The following is a 19087-nucleotide window of genomic DNA, read 5'->3' on the forward strand; positions in this document are numbered from 1 at the left end:
CAGAAGCTGCCATTCCCAGATCACGGAGAAGAAGGGCCTGTCATGCATTCGTGTTACAGCTTGAGTTCCCCCTGGAGTGAGGAGGGAAAGAGAATAAAATCTTCAACAAGCCCACCCCACAAGACCCGAGGCTGTGCAGGACCCGGTTCCTGCTCATCTCTCCAGCTGGCCTCGCCCCAAGTTCATTCCCCTCACTCTCTGGGGTCCTGCCAACGCAGGCTGCTCAGGCCTGCTTTCGGTTCCTTGAACACTTGAGGCTCACTTCCCCCAGAGGCCCTTTGCCCAAGAGTTCCCACTGCCTGGAATGCTCTCCCTCCCCAGGCCTGGCAGTCCCTGCCGAGTTTCCTCCTACTCAGCTTAATCATACTTCCTTAGGAAGGCCTGGCCACTCTGACAGGTCAACTCTGCCTATTACACACTTGTAGCTAGTGCACTTCCCCTTGGAGCCCTTCAAGAGTTGCCATTTTTCATTTAGTTGTGTGTAGGACTGATTACCTAGAAAATAGTAGGTGCTCAGGAAGTATTTGTTCATCCCGTAGAAAGGAGGGAGCAGGGGCACCCCAGCCAGACTGGCCTCCTCACTGTGGTTAACATCCTGACCTGCCAGGAGAGCACTTTCTAACCTCTTCCTTTCACTGGATTACTGCCAAGGCCCGTGGGTCTCTCCTCTTTCAAGAAAAGAATAAAACCCACTCCATGAACGTGCGGCTGCATGCCGTGAGTCTATTACTACAAGGACATCATGGCATTATTCCAAGCAAAGAAATAAGAAGCAAATCTTCCCAACAAATTTCAAAACATTTGCCACACTGTCATACATGCTCTCTTTAACATTTGTCTCTTGTTAATTTTATTTGTCTGGCTTTTGTCTCAAGTTTTGGCAATTTCAAGTGTTCTGGTTGCTGTGGGATGAAGAAATAATGATCTCTTAGAGACTGAGGGGGAAAATAGCCACTTTGGGGGGGTTTTAGAGTTTCTCCCCTTTGATAGTATTCATGAATTGAGAGAACATTGATTTGGAGGCAATGCTTCTGTGACATCAACCAATATTTATTTTTGTGCCTATAATGTGCCAGGCATTGTTCTCTGCCAAGAACACCTCTACTTCCAAACTGTTACATTAAAGATACATATGCCCTCTCCCAGGCTTCTTAGGATTATCTTTAAGACAAGTTCAAATTGCTGAGCGAGAACTGTTAGCTCTGAATGAGAACCTTTACCATCTTTCTTCTAAACATCTTTATAACACTTCAACTAAATTTTAAAACATATTTTAGAAGTCTTTCTGACACATGGGAAACTAGGTTACGAAGAACTACACTATATATACATTGTCGATTTTATTTTTTCCTTTGCTATTTCATAGGTAGATAAAAATTTCTTAACTTTCAGAGCAAGAAATAAACATTAGCTGTTGCCTCTTTTTTGTTGTTGTTCTGTAGTCTTAATAGCTGTAGTCTGAATAGTTTTAATAATTAAGTCTTCCACAGAAAACTTGACCAATAATAACAGAAAAGTTTGAAAACTCTGGAAAATGAAGAAAATAGTATGCTTGTCTTCTGAAGAGGCAAATATCCCCACAATTTTACACCGTCTAAGAAGGGCTTCCACTCCAGTGTTCTTGCCTGGAGAATCCCAGGGACGGGGGAGCCTGGTGGGCTGCCGTCTATGGGGTCACACAGAGTCGGACACGACTGAAGCGACTTAGCAGCAGCAGCAGCAGCAAGAAGGGCTTCATATCCTTTAGACTTTGAACTTAGAACCTATGTATGTGTGTTTAGTTCTATAAGACTTGGTTTTTAACACATTATATAATACCCTGTGCTGTAATTTTCTACATCTCATATCCCCAGAAAGTTTCCAAGTTCCCTGAGGGACAGGTATGGGTGATTCTAACATATCTCCTGCCTCATTTCTGTGTGGACGCTGACCAGTTGCCTCTCCCTCTCCATCTAAGGTGTCTTCCTCCTGTAAAGACTGCTCCCCACTGCACTTCCCTACCCCATCCCCACTACTTTTTTTTGCCTGTAATTCTGGCTTCATTAATATCCAAAGAAGGCTTCTACCTTAAATGTGTGTTTGAGCAAGGCCAAATCTCCAGACTAAACTTAGTCCTCTCAATTTACAGTTCAACCATTAGAGATTTAGTTCATTTGTACCTTCCTGAACCTCCTTTGAAAAATATCCAGGGACTTCCCCAGCGATCCAGTGGTGAAGACATCACACTCCCATTGCAGGCGGCCCAAGTATCCATCCCCTGTTGGGGAATTAAGTTTCCCCATGTTGTGCAGTACAGCCAAAAAGAAGAAGAAATACCAATATCCCCTGAAGGGCTAAGACTTGAAGCCATTATCAATTTATAATCCCAAGGGATTAGTTAAACTGAGTGCCAACCCCTCTGCCACTTCCCATGGAAAACTAAATCAAGGATGGGCCCTACAGGGTGGCGCTGACAAGGAGACGGTCACTGGGCTGTGGGTTGCTGAATGAACTTCACTGATTTCACAGTGTTACCTTGGATTTCACACTCTTCAATGCATGGCTCTCCTTGATGTTTCCTGTTTCTTTTTTTCCCCACCTTGTTCCACCTTTGCTCCTCTTGCCTAGGTTTATCTGTTTGTGCAATGGTCTGTGTGTATCCCCAGGCCTGTCTTTGTCAGGACACCAACTTGTCTAGCAGTGTAACCATAAAAAATTAATTCAGATTCCTTGTTGGATGATTTAGGTATTTTCAGCTTCATTAACAGCTAATCACCACACAATGGATTACTCAACCAGGGTTTGAAATACGCCTTCAAGGTGGCTAGACTAACTGGAATGATCATGGAAAGGGACTTCAGGAGGGTATCACATACACACAGCTATTATGTCTTTGTGGGAACACGCGTTTGCCTATGAATTGTCTGTGCATGTTCTTGGCAGGTCCCCTTTCTTATCCTCCGTTCCCCACTCCCACCCCCACCCCAGCCTCTGCCAGGTCTGCCTACAGATCCCTCAGTCTTGGAGGCTTCCAGAGAAAAGGGAGCGCTCATTCAGGTCCAGCGGCGTCAGTATCCCATCATATACTTGGGTGAGGCAGCCAGGCCTTCTGTACCCCAGCAGGGTTCGGAGTCAGGCTGGGAGATAAAAATGCGTAGCCAGGAAGCTTGGAGAAGTGCCACTAGGGACACGGCCAGGTGTCTTGCCAGCCTCCTGTTGCCTTGCCCTCGGGGACCAATTAGCATGAGAGTCAGAAGTATTACCCTGCAGCCCAGGTTTTCTGTGGGCTCATTCTGCAGCCACTGAAGAGACTCTGGTCGGTATGGTCAGCGTGTGGGTTAGGTTAGTATGAGAGACGATGGGACCCTCCCCCACCCCACAGATTTCCCAGCTCAGGCCTGCTTTGACCAACTGAAGTCGGGTTGGCCAGAGGGGCAGCAAATTGGGGTAGGGTGCTGGGTGCAAGCCTGTGTTCCCACTTGCAGGTTCTGTTTCTGCAGGTCTGGCACAAGCCGTTAACTCTGGCCACACAGAGTGCTCTGTGGGCAGGACTAGCCCTCTCTGCCCTGGACAGGGGACTGTGGTCAATGGCTGGTTGGATCGGTTGGGTTTGCTCTCAACATTTGTCAATGACCGTTGTCAAGTGTTGCTACGGTTGCAGGAGAAAGGCTTCACTTGATTGGCTGAGCAACTGTGCTCTGTAACCAATCCGAATGCTGAGTCTGTGGGCAGGAGACTCAACATGATGGGGCAGTATCAAGCACAGGCAGACACATTCTGGATACTAATAAGGCGTCTGGAAACAAGGAATTATAGTGTTCAGGAGTCCCATGCTCTTTGACAGCTCCAGCCATGGCATGGCTACTGTTCAAAATGTTGCAGCCTAAGTTAAAGTCATTCCCACTGATTGGAGGATATCAAGATTTCAAAACAGGGGAGTAGCCATTGTAAGGAGGAAGTAAAACTCCTTGCTCATTGTGTTTTACAGCCTTCCTTAGTAAAACTGCTGAATTGTAATTTAAAATATTCCACCCTTTCAAATAAATTAAGTACAGCCCTTAAAAACAGGAAATGAGAGACGTGCACACATATTGTCAAACACTCACAGACGTAGTACCACAAGGCTGATCGCAGATACTCTGAAATTCAGATAAACCTTATGTTACTAGGGAAAGTTAGCGATGTACTTGACGGTAGCGATGACTGAACCCACCCTTCAGAAAACATAACTGCGAGTCAGCCAGATGTTCCTGCAGAACTCTTAACAATATATCAAAAGCAAACAATTATCACACCTGAAAAATAAGCTTCTGTACAGTACTGATTTTCCATTCAGTTGTCAATATGATCACCAAACTTAGGCATCTTTATGGTCAGTTTCTATTCAGTCACAAGAAAAGTTTCAGTCTCCTTGCATTGCACACCATGCCTCTCCCTTTGCACTTAGATCTGTTCCTTAGAAAGATGGAGCCGTCGTGCAAGAATACTAACGGAAGAAAGGAAGGAAGAAGAGAAGGAGGAAGGGAGGGAGGAAAGAAAGAATAGAAAAGAAGATACATCAGTGTATGCGTCCCATGGGTCCCCTCCTCTAGTATTCATTTCCTTTTTCCAACCTAGACCCTTCTGCTCTTAAGAGGACCCTCCCTTCAAGCCAAGGAGCTTGGTTTCAGACTGAAACAGTGTTTCAGGATTCTGCATTTTACTTTATATGCATTTTGAAGTAGCTCAAAATGATGAAAAAGAATAAGATTCCAAGACTGAGTTTTGGACAATGTCACCTTCCACCTTCGTTGGTAAAAAGAATATGCAAGAGGAAGAAATGATCTCGAGGGGGATTGGCAGTAGGACCACCTTACAGAAAGGACAGCTTCACAAAACTCCCCACCAAATTCCCCACTCCACTCTGCCCACACAGGCCAGTGGAACCCATGTAACTCACTCTGCCCAAGACCCTCCTGTGTCTTAATGGAGACACTCTAATAGCAGGGATCATTGTTCCAAAGGGGAGGAAACAGTTTTGGGGGTTCACTTTTTGTTGCTGCATTCGAAGCTAAATGCAGATATTTGTGCTGTTGGCAACATCTGAGGAAGTGATTTAACCCACTTGCATAGCCAGGCATAATGATTTCTCTTGTGGCTCTGTGGCTTCAACCTTATGTGTTTCTCCCTTCTGATTATTTCAATCATGTTTGCATATTAATTACTTAAGGCATAGCTTTATTATTTTGGAGGCTCTGAAGTCCTGCTTGATTCTTCTAACTCAGAACCTAGCTTTCTCTGCTGACCTTATCTGCTCTCTTCAGAAACAGATCCAGGAGGCCAGAAAAACTTACCACCCACACAGACTCTTCTATAATCAAGTCATTGGATGAAGACAGGTAAGTTAGAAAAGTTACCCTCGGTTCTGTCCTGGCCTGGCAGGCACACCCACACAGTCATCACTGAGTATTCTCCAGGGTTAGTACTGCCCAGGGCTTTGCAAACTGGTGTTCTCTCTCCACAGTTTATATTTCAAGATAACTTCCAATGAGAATCATATAGTCAGAAACCAAAATGGTAGGTTATAAAAAGCTACTGGATCAGTGAAAAACAAAAATTTGACTACTAATTTCAACCTATAATCAAGCAGTAAAAATCATCCATTTAACTTCCATCCCTTTCTTTTTCTCATTCACAGTCTCTAATAAAGGGGAAATTTTTGCTTAATGATAAAAAATGTAGAAGCAAAAGGCCTGGGATAACCCACAACTAAATAAGCAGTTGTAGAGCATTAGTGATTGTTGGGAGAAGATGAAATAAGAAAGGGAGAGACGGGCAAGGGAATTGACATGAAGTCTGAAAGACCACATTCATCCTGCACCCTCAAGAAAGTGTGTAAGAGAAAGTAGGCCAGAACAACAATGAAGGTAGGGTAAAAAAGATGTGACTTTAGTTTTCAAAATGTCATGCCCGTATTGAGTGTCCCTTTGGTCCAAACAAGAAACAAAGGGAGAAATCCAACAGCTTCACTCACAGGCAGAGCAGTTGGCAAAGGGTCAAGGGTAAAATCTTGGAGAAAGCTTCAGCCTGCAGCCTAAGAACAGGTGGCAAGAATCCTTTCAGCTGGTCTCTGTCTTTCCAAGTCCTGCTTCTCTCATTGTCCCCTATTCCATGGGCTCCCAATCTCTGGGATCTAAGGCCTGATGATTTGAGGTGGAGCTCATGTAATAATAGTAGAAATAAAGTGCACAATAAATGTAATGCCCTTGAATCATCCCCAAACCAGCCCCTCACTGGTCCATGGAAAAATTGTCTTCCACGAAACCCATTCCTGCTGCCAAAAAGTTTGGGAACCACTGTCCTATTCCCCCTTTCAATCTACTGTTCATTTTACCTCATGCCATTGCTCACACCTGGCTCTCACTGTGGATTTCTTTTTTTAAAGCCTTCCGGGAAAGTTTTTCATTCATTCATGGCCATACATTCAAACCATTTAAGATGTTGTTTTTCAATAACATGATTAATTTAAAAAGCCACTTATGATGCTCATAAGCAGAAGGGGTGACTTCATTCCACAGCAAGACCAAGACCAGGTAGTTTTATTGGTGGTAACTCTTTCTAGCTGGCAAAACAGAAGTCTTGTTACTATGAAGCACAAGTGGAAAGGGAGTTCTAGACTTTGCTTCATTCTCTGGGATGTTCTTGAGAGAGTGTTGACAGATCGCCAGGTTTCCCTTAGTTGTCCCCAATATGTACATAGTAGATGTGTCTTCAGACAAATGGAGCTATTATAGTGAACCTAGTGAAGCTCTGAATTTCCTTGAGGCTACAATAGATTTTAGGAACACCATTTATTAAGATCAATGTGCTCTGTTTAGGTCACTGAAAGCCATAACCATCAAAGAAAAAAACTGATAGATTAGACTTCATTGAAATTAAAAATTTCTCATCAAAAGAGACCATTAAGATAAAGGAATAGGCAAGACATTACTGGAAGAAAATACTTGTGAGACATAAACTTGACAGAGAACTGATAGCCACAATGTATAGAGAAGTCCTCCTCAGTAATAAAGACAATAAAATTGCTTGAATGGATAGAAGATTTGCAGAGACATTTCACAAAGGAAGACATGTGACTGGCAAAGAAGCACATGGTGATGTGTTCAGTGTTCTTTGTCATTAGAAAAATGGAAATTAAATCACAGTGAGATACCACCCACACTCACCAGGATGACAACACTAAATACAAGCAACGATGTAGAGCAACTGGAACTCTCATGCATCATTGTTGGGGATATTAAAGGGTATATTGTTTTAAGAAGGAATCGGAGTTTCTTTAAAAAAAAAAAAGAAAAGCATACACCAAATGTCATATATCACTTATATGTGGAATCTAAAAAAAAAAAATTGTTTATCTTATTTACAAAGCCGAGGCAGACTCACAGAGAACAAACTAGTGGTTACCAGCAGAGAAGGTGGAGGGGAAGGATAGAGTGGAAGTTTGGGACTGACATATACACACTGCTGTATTTATCATAGATAGCCAACAAGGACCTAGTGTATATTACAGGGAATCTGCTCAATATTCTGTAATCACCTAAAATGAAGAAAGAAGTTTTTTAAAAAGATACATGTATATGTGTAACTGAGTCACTGCTGTACACCTAAAACTAATATAATATTGTTATTCATTTGTGCTTAGTCGCTCAGTCGTGTCCAACTCTTTGGGACCCCATGGACTGTAGCCCACCAGGCTCCGCTGTCCATGGGATTCTCCAGGCAAGTATACTGGAGTGGGTTGCCATTCCCTTCTCCAGGGGATCTTCCCAACCCAGGGACTGAACCCAGGTCTCCCGTCTTACAGGCTGATTCTTTACCATCTGAGCCACTGGAGAAGCCCATTATTCAATTATACTCGAATGTAAAATAAAGATTCCTTAAAAATTAAGTATACTTCTACTCTGTGATTAGTTGTTGGGCAACTAAGTTCTTCCCAGTGGAATTGAAAGCTTATGTCTATAAGAAGGCTTGTATAAGAAGGTTCCCAACAGCTTTATTACCAATAGCCCAAAACTGGATACATCCCAGGTGTCCGTGAACAGATGAATGGCCATACAAACTGTGGTATAGTCACACAATGGCATACTGCTCAGCAATAGAAAGGAATGAACTACTGTCACACAGAATAATGTGACTCAATCTCAAAGACAGCATGCTCAGTGGAAAAAAGTCTTACATGAGAGAGTCTATTCTATTTGATTCCATCTTTATATGAAATCCTAGAATAGGCAAAACTAATTTGGAGTGAAAAAAATCGAAACAGTGGTTGCTTCTGGAAAGCGGAGGAGGGGTGAGGATTGATAGCGAAGTGGGAGGAGACTTTCTGCTATTATAGTGATGTTCTGTGTCTCGTTAGGGCTTTGGATACACAGGTATGTGTTTGTCAAAACTCTGAAAGTATACATTTAAGGTTTTATAATTCACTATATATAAAATGTACATCAAAAGAAAAAAGTAAATATCGAACTGAAGCTTTTAGGTAGAAGTTGGTTCGTGTCTACTGTTTATTTATTTGGCTGCATCAGCATCTTCCTTGCATCATGTGGGATCTTTCATTGCCATGCATGGACTCTAGTTGTGGCGAAAGGGCTCAGTAGTTGCAGCACACAGCCTCTCGAGTTGTGGCCCACAGGTTCCAGAGCGCACAGATTCTGTAGTTGCAACTCCCATGTTTAGTTGCTCTTATTTCCCAGACTAGGGATCAAATCCACATCCCTGCATTGGAAGGTGGATTCTTAACCACTGGACTGCCAGGGAAATCCTGCCTGTTATTTACTTTTAAGGGCATGAGAAAGGTAAGAAGGGTGGATGGAGGAGGGATATACAGACATGTGACAAAGTGGTGTTAGTCACTCAGTCGTGTCCGACTCTTCGCGATACCACGTGCTGTAGCCTGCCAGGATCCTCTGTCCATGGGATTCTCCAGGCAAGAATACTGGAGTGGGTTGCCGTTCCCTTCTCCAGGGGATCTTCCAAGACCCAGGGATCAAATCCAAGCATCTGCATTGCAGGCAGAGTCTTTACCGTCTGAGCTACCGGAAGCCCAAAACAACAGCAGTAAAATGTTAATGGTAGACTCTACAATTAAATGGTGGGTATATGGGTATTCACTGTAAAATGCTGTGTAAAATTCTGTATATATTTGGAAGCATTGAGAGTAAACTGTTGGTGGAAAAAAACCATGTGCTAGTTTTACTCATGGACCCTCTCCAGTTGTGTGTTTGATCTAAATGTTCTATTTTTTAATATTAGATGATAATCACAGAAGATGAAGGCTTGGGTTCATCTTCTCATATCTGACTTTTTTTAATTTTCAAATCTGGTCTTTCATACCTCTTATTTTAGCAGACAAAAGAAGCCAGGAAATGGTTATTTTGAGAGGAAGGGAGGGGGGAGAGAACTGTGACCCTAAAAAAAAAAATACACACCAAAAAAATTCCTACTGTAAAATATTGAATATCAAAAGCAGGCAAGCACTTCAGACTTGTAGAATCAAGAAATTAATGAAAGCACCAAGACTGCATTCTCAGAACCACTGGGGAATGATAATTACAGACAGTATTTCTGGAGCAGACACATAACCTTGATTCCCAGGACATCTCCTAAAGCACTCTAATAGTATGCTATTTGTGGAAGGTTTTTCCACCTTTAATAACAGAGAAATAATGTTAGAAGGAAAGAAATCCCTTATTTAGCCACTAGGGTGTCATTATTGAGCTCCAGCTGAAGGCCCCTTTAAAAGCGTCCATATGGTAAAAGAACATGTTTCCCCACGAAATCAAAACTGAGTACATCTGAGACTTCTGAACATCTTTTTCTCTTGGATCTTAAAATAGTTTTGTGCATATTTGTGAAAAAAAAATTTATGATGTGCTATCTTCCAAAGTAAATGGTTATTTATAATTCATAAAAGACCCGCGCACAGGAAAATTCTTCCCTTTTATTAGCCCTGTAAAGTTAGACCAGCTGATCTTTTAGTACATATTACAGACATCAAATTCTCTGTATGGCTGAAGTTTCTCTCCTGGAACCAAATGCAAAGAGGCCATGCTACTGAAGTTGTTGTTCAAAAGCTAGTGGGGTCCGTGTCTCTTTTGATAAAACGTTAAATAAACAAAAAATCACTCTCAGAGTCTCTAAAGACACAAGTGGGAAAATACTTGGAATGCTAAACATGCTTTTTAAATTTTGCACAGCCTTTGTAAAATACAAAGACATGTTTTTTCTATAGTTTTGTTTTTTTTTTAATTATTATTATTTTACTTTTTGACCACACCAAGACGTATGTGGGAATCTTAGTTCCCCAACCAGGGATCGAACCAGCACCCTCTGCATTAGAGGCATGGACCACCAGGGAAGTTCCACAGTGGCATATTTTTAAATGGATTTTTTTTCTGTTTCCAACAATTGACCATCGTCTTCAGACACAGTTGACACATCATTTCCTTTCAGCTGCTGCTGGCTGCTTGTGAGTCATGGTGCAAGTTCACGAGCAGAAGTGACTTGGGCCCAGCAGCATGGGCACCGGGTGTCTGGACCCATTACACAGAGCCCTGGTGCCGAGTGCTCCCACCCAGCTGCACCTGCACATCCCTGTCATGATACCACAGAAAGTTGCTTCCTTCAAAGTATCCAGCTTTCTCAGCTTGCCCCACCAGGATCACGTCTGCCTCGGTTAGTGGTGTGCCTTGGACCCACATAAGGGAGTTTCACAGAATTTTTAGAGATCTAAGTTCAAGGTGAAATTAACACATGGCTTTGTTTTCTTGGAAGTCCCTGCCCTCTAATGTTGCAGATGAGCCTTTTAAGCTCTAGAACTATCTGGAGATAGAAACTCTTTCTGTGACCTGACATTTAAATACCTTGACTTAAAATACAGATTGCTAACTGCGAAACACGAAAAGCCAGCTCACATATATAGGACAGGATCCTTGGTCAGAATGCGTTACCTCACCTTGCAGGGACGAGGGGTGATGGATTCAAATGCTTTTTGAGCAGGATTTTCACCACCTTATGCTGCCTGACTCAGAAGATAAGAATGAGGAGATCATAGCCTCTTGATGATATGCCAGCTGCACTGTGTAGTACTAGCAGTGGGGATGGAAAAGGCAATATTTATTCTGAGGGCCCTGACAACATCATCATGAAGTCACTCGTCCACTCCTAAGTGGTTTGCATTTTCCAAGATCCAGAGAGAGAGAGAGAGGCCCATGAGCTATAATTCTAGGCATTTTTTCTCCTTTCTACCCACATTCTTATTCAACATGTCTAAGTACTGTTTGGAAAAGCTAGATAGTTGACAAAACCAAATATGCAATGTACTATCATATGTTTTAGTTTAACACTTTCAGAATTTATTTCCCTATCACATAAATGAAATCTTTCCAGTTCTTCTTCCCCATCATCCATCACTCAAAACACTAAATCATTATAGAACAGAAATGCTATATAGAACAGAAATCTCCTATGCTGGAGATGTGGACCTGAATTAACCCCGCCCTTGAGGAGCCTCCAGTCACACAGAAGATACTCTCCTGTACGTCTCCCATGCCTTCACTGGACAATTAACTTTTCTGCTGTTACTTCATCAGAGCTGGAAATCAGGAATTCCTCCTCTTCCCAAATAATACTCCTAGGTTCACGAACTTTGTCTACCCTGTTTTGTCTGATGGCCACCCACCCTATCCTCTGAAACCCAAAACACGGTCATGAGAGAAACTAACACTTATTGCAGTGGGAGCAAATTTCAGGACATCGCTCAGATAAGACCAAGGATAATGGCAAAGCCCCACTTTGCAATTTTAAAATTTAAACAGCCACTGCCGAGTACCGTGTATTTAATTTTCTCTCTCCTTTCTAGGGCACTGACCCCTTCCTACAGAACCAGACCTCTGGGGTTACAATTCATCTGCATGATTCACTCCAATCTGCCCTTCAGTCCAATCATCTTTCTGGTTTTCAGAGATAAGTCATGGGATCCTTCCTTTCGGGAGGCCCTAAGTACAGCTTCCTTATCCATCATTCACTGAGCCAGGTCCTTTGAAATACTGTTGTGCTTTTTTTTTTTTTTTTTGAGGGAGAGCAGAACTGAATTGGAAAGAAACCTCGGTTGAGGAGAGGATGCCAAGAAGGCACCTAAGGATTCCCTTTATGCTACATCCAGCCAAGCCTCCAACCACCTCTAGGGTTTGTTTATGACATTTCGTAAGCACACCTAATAAGCCCCTTTGGCAATATTCCTTGAAGAAGTTTCGCTACCCCAGGACAAGACCACAGCTTCCCAGTCTCCCTGCCATAGCTCACCAAGGTTCCATGTATGCAAATACGTTACTGCTGGGTCAAGACGTGGACCCACTCAGCTCAGGAGGCTGCTGGGGCAAAGACAGCTGGGAAACCACTTAGGAAATGTAGGGCTGGGCTGATAAAGAGTTCTAGAGAAGAGACCAAACACAGCGCCCCCTGTGTGCCCAGGCGCTAGGAATTGAGGTCAGCCATCTGTCCTATGCTGGCCCTTGGTACAAAGGCCTGCTCCAGTCCTGGAGTTATATCCTTGTCCTCAAACCTCCAACCTTCCAGCCAGTTTCTCCCTCACCCCTCACTCCTCCTTGCCCTGCACCAAAAGTGACCGCTTCTGACTGCTCTTCTATATACATTTGGAAGTTATGCTTTTCCTTCGATTCTTTGGGTTAGTGCATGCTAAGTCACTTCAGTTGTATCCGACTCTTTGTGACCCATGGACTATAGCCCACCAGGCTCCTCTCTCCATGGCATTCTCCAGGCAAGAATACTGGAGTGGGTTGCCATTTCCTTCTCTAGGGGATCTTCACAACCCAGGCATCGAACCTGTATCTCTTACGTCTCCTACATTAACAGGTGGGTTCTTTACCACTAGTGCCACCTGGAAAGCCTTTGGCTGCTCTTCTGCCTGGTGTTTTTGACCATCCCTTTGAGGACCACTAGCCTGGGTTTTCCCAGCTTCTTCACGCTCAGACACTCTTTGCCCAAAAGGTTCAACAGAATCTCATGCCAGCCACTTATGTAATTTCAAATTTTCTAAATAGCTAGATTTTTTTAAGTTTGAAAGAAAGTGAAAGTGACAGTTGCTCAGTCATGTCCAACTCTTTGAGATCTCATGGACTAGTCCATGGGATTCTCTAGGCCAGAATACCGGAGTGGTTAGCCTTTCCCTTCTCCAGGGGATCTTCCCAACCCAGAGATTGAACCCAGGTCTCCCACATTGCAGGTGGATTCTTTACCAGCCGAGCCACAAGGAAGCCCTTTTTAAGTTTAAACAGGTAAAAAATTGCATCCAGTTTTTGAAACTTTAAACAGCTTTATTGAGATATAATTCACATATCATACAATTACCCATTTAAAATATACCACTGAGTATATTCAGAGTTGTATAACTAGTGCCATGATCAATTTTAGAACATTTTCATGACCCCTTTAAAGAAATTCCTTACCCATCGGCAATCAGTTCCTGTTTCCCTTCAAAACCCCCAGTCCTAAGCAACCAGCCACCCACCTTCTATCTCTGTGGATGTGCCTCTTTGGCCATCTCATATGAGTGTACTCATACAACATGTGGCCTTTTATGTCTGGCTTCTGGGGCTTCCCGTGTGGCTCAGCAGATAAAGAAGCCGCCTGCAATGCAGGAGACCTGGGTTCTATCCCTGGGTTGGGAAGATCCCCTGGAGAAGGGAAAGGCTACCCACTCCAGTATTCTGACCTAGAGAATTCCATGGATGGTATAGTCCATGGGGTCACAAAGAGTTGGACACGACTGAGTGACTTTCACTTCACTTCTGTCACTTAGCATTGTGTTTTCAAGGTTTGCTCATGCTGTAGCTTTCACTTTACTGTATTTTATTTAGTCCAATATTTCCAAAATATTTCAACATGTAGTCGATTTTAAAAGTGATAAGTGATTTTGCATTTTTTCCCATACTAATTCTTTGAGCTCTGGTATGTATTTTATACTCAGCACATCTCAATAAGACCAGCCACACTGCAAATACCCAGCAGCCACATAGGGCTCATGGGCATTGTGTTGGAAAGCACAGCCCTAACCAGAGCCTTTTTTCATTATCTTTAAAAGCAATAGCTTTCTCAGTCGATATTCATACTCCCGCATCCCCTCCCCACCCCACATGCACCTACACTGTGGTTCCCAGGTGGCTTCGGCATTTTTAGGCAGCACCATGCTTCTCTCTGCCAGCAGACAGCCCTGAACTCATGTTTCTGTCTGGGCCGTGCGTGCTCAGGTCAGAATCTACATGCAGATAAAGGGAGCTCACTCTGTCCGTTGCTTTCCTTGCCCAGGGGCCTTGGCTACCTGATATATCTTGCTAAAGTGAAACTTTTTGCTTAAAACTTAACAAAGCTTAAAAGAAGTTTTTTCTCCGGTTTTTTAGAAGCAGGTCTGTCATTTCTTAATTTTCTCCCTGTTACTTTTTTTTTTCCCCCAGCCATTGTTTTGCTAATAATAGCTCTAAGCATACAAATAAGGCTCACTGGTAGTGGTAGATTTGGGAAATTGCTACAAGCTTCCTCACAGCTTTATCCTGCTCCTGTCAGCCATTTCCCCAAGAAAATGGACGTTTAATCAGTGTGAGGCTGCATCTTATTAGTCTAGCTCATCAGCTATCACCTCCTTCCAGGCGTGGGGGAGAAGACAGAAACGCTGCCACCAACTGCCTGGGATGCAAGGATTTCAACAGGAAGTGGGACCTTTATGAATGAAGCACATTATTTATCTCAGTGTGGCTATGTCTATACGGTCACGTGTAAGTTCTTTCTAAACATCTGCAGTTGTTAAGATGGGCTCATGGCAGTGTTCCTGAAATTGTGTTTTCAAAGGAAAAGCTTACAAAATTGGTGTTATTTAGTCCACAATGTGGAAGATTGAGGGCAGGTTTAATATGTACAAATTTCACAGAGACATAAGAATGGCGATATCAGCACTTCCCTGTTTTTCCTCAGAGCAAGAAAAATGAGCTAAAGTTGTTGGAGAAGGGATTGAGGGTGGCTTCAGGAAGAACTTCCTGTCAATAGCATCAAAGCTCTGCAGATTCTCATGGAAGGAGCTTCAGGGTTTTGGTCAACATTCATTCCACCAACATGTACTGAGCACTCTCTGGGCATTTCTTGGTTTGTGTCTAATTCAACCACAGAGATAAATTGGGAAGATTTCACCCAAATGCTTTTCTGGGGTGATTCCCTAACTTCAAGTATTGCTAACTCTTTTTTCCTCCAACTTTTCATCTTATTCTCTGCCACCTATGAAGGTTCACCAGACACAGTCCTGGACTCTGCCAAAGGAAAAACAAAAAAAACTTTAAAAATCAAGAATTATTCTAAAAGAGAGATTTCCCTGGTGGTCCAGTGGTTAAGAATCCACCTTGCAATGCAGGGAACATGTGTTTGATCCCTGGTAGGGGAACAAAGATCCTACCTGCCACAGAGCAACTAAGCCCACGTGCCACAACTAGAGTCCAAGCCCTGCAAGGGAAGATCCCACATGACGCAGCTAAGACCTGATGTCATCCAATAAATAAAGAAATAAACACATGGATCTGAACTTCACCAAAAAAAAAAAAAACAACCCTTTTTTTAAAGAATTATTCTAAGAGAAAATCTGACTCACTACACCAGTGAAGATTTCAGCCTCTTGATCAAACAGACACTCCTAAGGCAACAGCATGCTAAGAAAATCAGACAGCAATGGTAGCCAGCTCCGAGGCGTGGGGACTTGCTGTGAACTGGCTGATATTACCTGCCTCCTTTTACTCAACAGAAACTTTCTTTTCTACAGAAAATGGCAGCACCACTACCATTCTAGGATTCCTTGTGTTAGGCCTCACCCAGCAACTACTTGGCTGTCTATCCATAGTTAAAACACCTAGTGCCCCAGGGAATGTCATAAAATTTCACTGTATTCAGTGACGCCCTGTTCACTGAATTGCAGAGAACTGAGTCTTCTTATACACACCTGGCTGTGAATCACTGACTCAGTGACCTCCATGTGGAATCTGCTCTCTTGATGTAATTAATTTAGCCTTCATGAGATGCAAGTACCTTACCTTTCTTAGGGATGCGTGCCTAGTTTCACATAACTTTGAAACTACTTGTTGTCTACTACAACTACAGTTGTTTACATGGCAATCTTGTGTGATCCAAGCAACCCTAGTGCTGTCATTTTCAGACTGTTTGAAACGTCTTAATAGTCCCCCCCACCTTTTTTTTTTCTTTTCCTCTTGCCCATTTCCAAATGGAAAGAATTCTTATGAAGTAATAGGGTGGTGGGGAGACACACAGTTTGGTTTAGCTCCTACTAGTTATGCCCTGTTATGCTTTTTTTTTTTCTTTTTTTTTTTTTTCCTGTTATGCTTGAGTGGATTATTTGCATCTGGTCTCTATTTGTTAACATCAATGGGTTGTGTTTGCATAACTAGATTGAATTATAAAAGGGCTTCCATTTTGAATGATTGACTCTCACAAAAAAAAAAGAAAGCAAAAAGAAACCATGCCCTAAGCTAGAGATATCAGCCTTGGGAAACCTGTATTGGAGGGGGAAAAAAAGAATCTCTTGAAGTCCATCACAAAGACTTTCTGGTTTCAATTTCCTCTCTTCTTTTGAAATAAGATCCAGTACCCCAGCCCTCCAGCTCGAATAAAGTAGCTGAGACTTGGCAGGAAGTGGTGTGGCAGACCACCCAAGAATTAGGGGTGTCTGATGTGGAAGGGAAAAGTTAAATGAAAAGCTGAAGATGATGTCAAGTAGATGAGAATGACTCACCAATACTGAGCTCCTGTTTCTCTCCAGTTAAGATTCCTGTGCTGGAGTGTCCAGTTAATCACCCATCTAGGATGAGCTGGGCTAAGCCACTTTCCAGGCCATACCTCAGCCTCCAGGCAGTGTACAACTAACCCTTTCGAAAGACCTCCAATGCATTCAAGTTCTTGGGAAATGTTCCTGTTCTATAAACTCCTCAGGCTGTCATCTGTCAACATGCCTCTTTTCCTTTTACTCACACACATTTCCTTATCGCCATCTGATGTGTTTTGCCCCTTCCAATAAACTGTGAAGTTCTTGAAACCAAACAACAACTCGCACTCCACCTTATTGTCACCCCCACCTCCCAGCCAATACCTGGGCAGGGGGGTAACTTACTTAAGTCTATTAGCACTCTGGATCAAAGTTCCCTGTTTTAGATTGCAAGATTCAGGAGAACAGGACCTCAATTAGTGAAAAGTACAAGTGATTTCCTGCCAGAGTCAGCTTCCCTGGTAGACAAATGAAGCAATCACATCTGGGGTGTGATTGGAGGGGTGTTAGAAATATCCTTCCGCCCTTGTCTTCTAAAATTCCACCTAGTGACACCTTTTCACGTAAGGTTTTGATCTTTGTTAAAATACAGATTCCCTCAGGAGCAGTAACTTGATAAGTTATCTATGATTAGAGTAGATAAAGGAACTTGCTGAACCTGGGTAGAGGAGAGGAGATAGCATTGGAGGGGAAGTTTGAGTGTCAATTGGCCCCATTCACACCAAATTCTTTTCAATAATGTGTGATGGTGGTGTTGATATGAAGACTTATTCTCCTTCCAATACCTTATTATTGACTGGAGTATAAATAAGAATGGAGGACATTTAGAGAATGCTTATGATGTGCTAGACAGGGCTCTAAACACTTCAATAGTAACTTGTTAAACCTCACAGTTCCCTGAGGTTGGCCTTGTTATTATCCCAGTTTTACTGATGAGGAAATTGAGGAAGAGAGAGTCCAAACTCACATAGACAGAAGGTGGCAGATCCAGGGAAAGAGTAAGAATCACTGACACTTTTAAATATCCATGCTTCCCTTTCTCATCCCTTTCCCAATGCCACCCCTCCCCAGCCTTCATCCCCCCCCACCCTTGTCAATAGATTTACCTTAGACAATCCTAATGAATCCTAAGTGTGGGAAACAAAAAAGCATCTAAGAAAACAGAAACAGTGTTCCAGGCATGGATGAGTCCTTCCACAAAGAAGTGTTTTCAAAAACTGGCAACCAAGATGCTTAACACTTAAAAAAAATGTATATTGCAATCCAAAGCTTTAAAAAGTACCTGGGGGTGGGGGGTGGGCAGGGAAGGTACCCAGGGAATTGTCTAAATTGCAATACACCCATTTGGGGTGCTTTCCCCCCAACACCATGAATGAAATGGAGATACTAACCATGGAAATCTTTATATCGCTTGATACATGTGAAAGGAACAAAGCCTTCCTGAGAGAGGAGGCCCTGCAATCTGTGTATGTATATGCTGTTTCTAAGATATGTATAAACTTAAATACACACAGGACTCACCCAACACTTGGTTTTCCTTGAGGAGGATGAGTTGGGAAAGTTCATCTTATGCATCATACTAGAGCAGATAGACTCCTTATTCATCTTCAGATTAGAAAAATAAAATAAGTGTTGGTTCCCTGGAATTGGAGGTGATAGCTCAATAATTAGAAGGAGATCAAGTAAACGGGGAAAGTGAAGTAAAAGTCACTCAGCTGTGTCCGACACTTTGCAACCCCATAGACTATACATTCCATGGAATTCTCCAGGCCAGAATACTGGAGTGGGTAACCTTTCCCTTCTCCAGGGGGTCTTCCCAACCCAGGGATTGAACCCAGGTCTCCCGCATTGCAAGCAGCTTCTTTACCAGCCGAGCCACAAGGGAAGCCCAAAAGGGGGAAAAAAGCAGATAAACTGCAAAGTGGGGGGTAGAATGGCATCATGCTTTGCCCCCCGTTGGTGCTCATGTTTGCAGGGTTTCGTTCAGTGGAAGTGTATGGGATTGGAAAGTGGATTGCTATGAGGATGTTATCACAGTACAGCTCAGGGGGCAACATGACTGGGACACCTATGTCCCTACCGACCTCAGAGAAGGAACCCCAGGGACAGCTCTGCCTGTAATTGAAGCCAGTCCTTCAAAGGCAAAGCTGAGATTTGCCTGTGAGGGCAGCCCTGCTCCGAGGTGCTGCTGGGTTCTTCCTGGGAATGGCTCCTTCTCCACCAGCATCAGAAATCAGC

Source organism: Cervus canadensis, chromosome 16, assembly GCF_019320065.1.
Source record: "Cervus canadensis isolate Bull #8, Minnesota chromosome 16, ASM1932006v1, whole genome shotgun sequence".
Taxonomy (NCBI): Eukaryota; Metazoa; Chordata; class Mammalia; order Artiodactyla; family Cervidae; genus Cervus; species Cervus canadensis.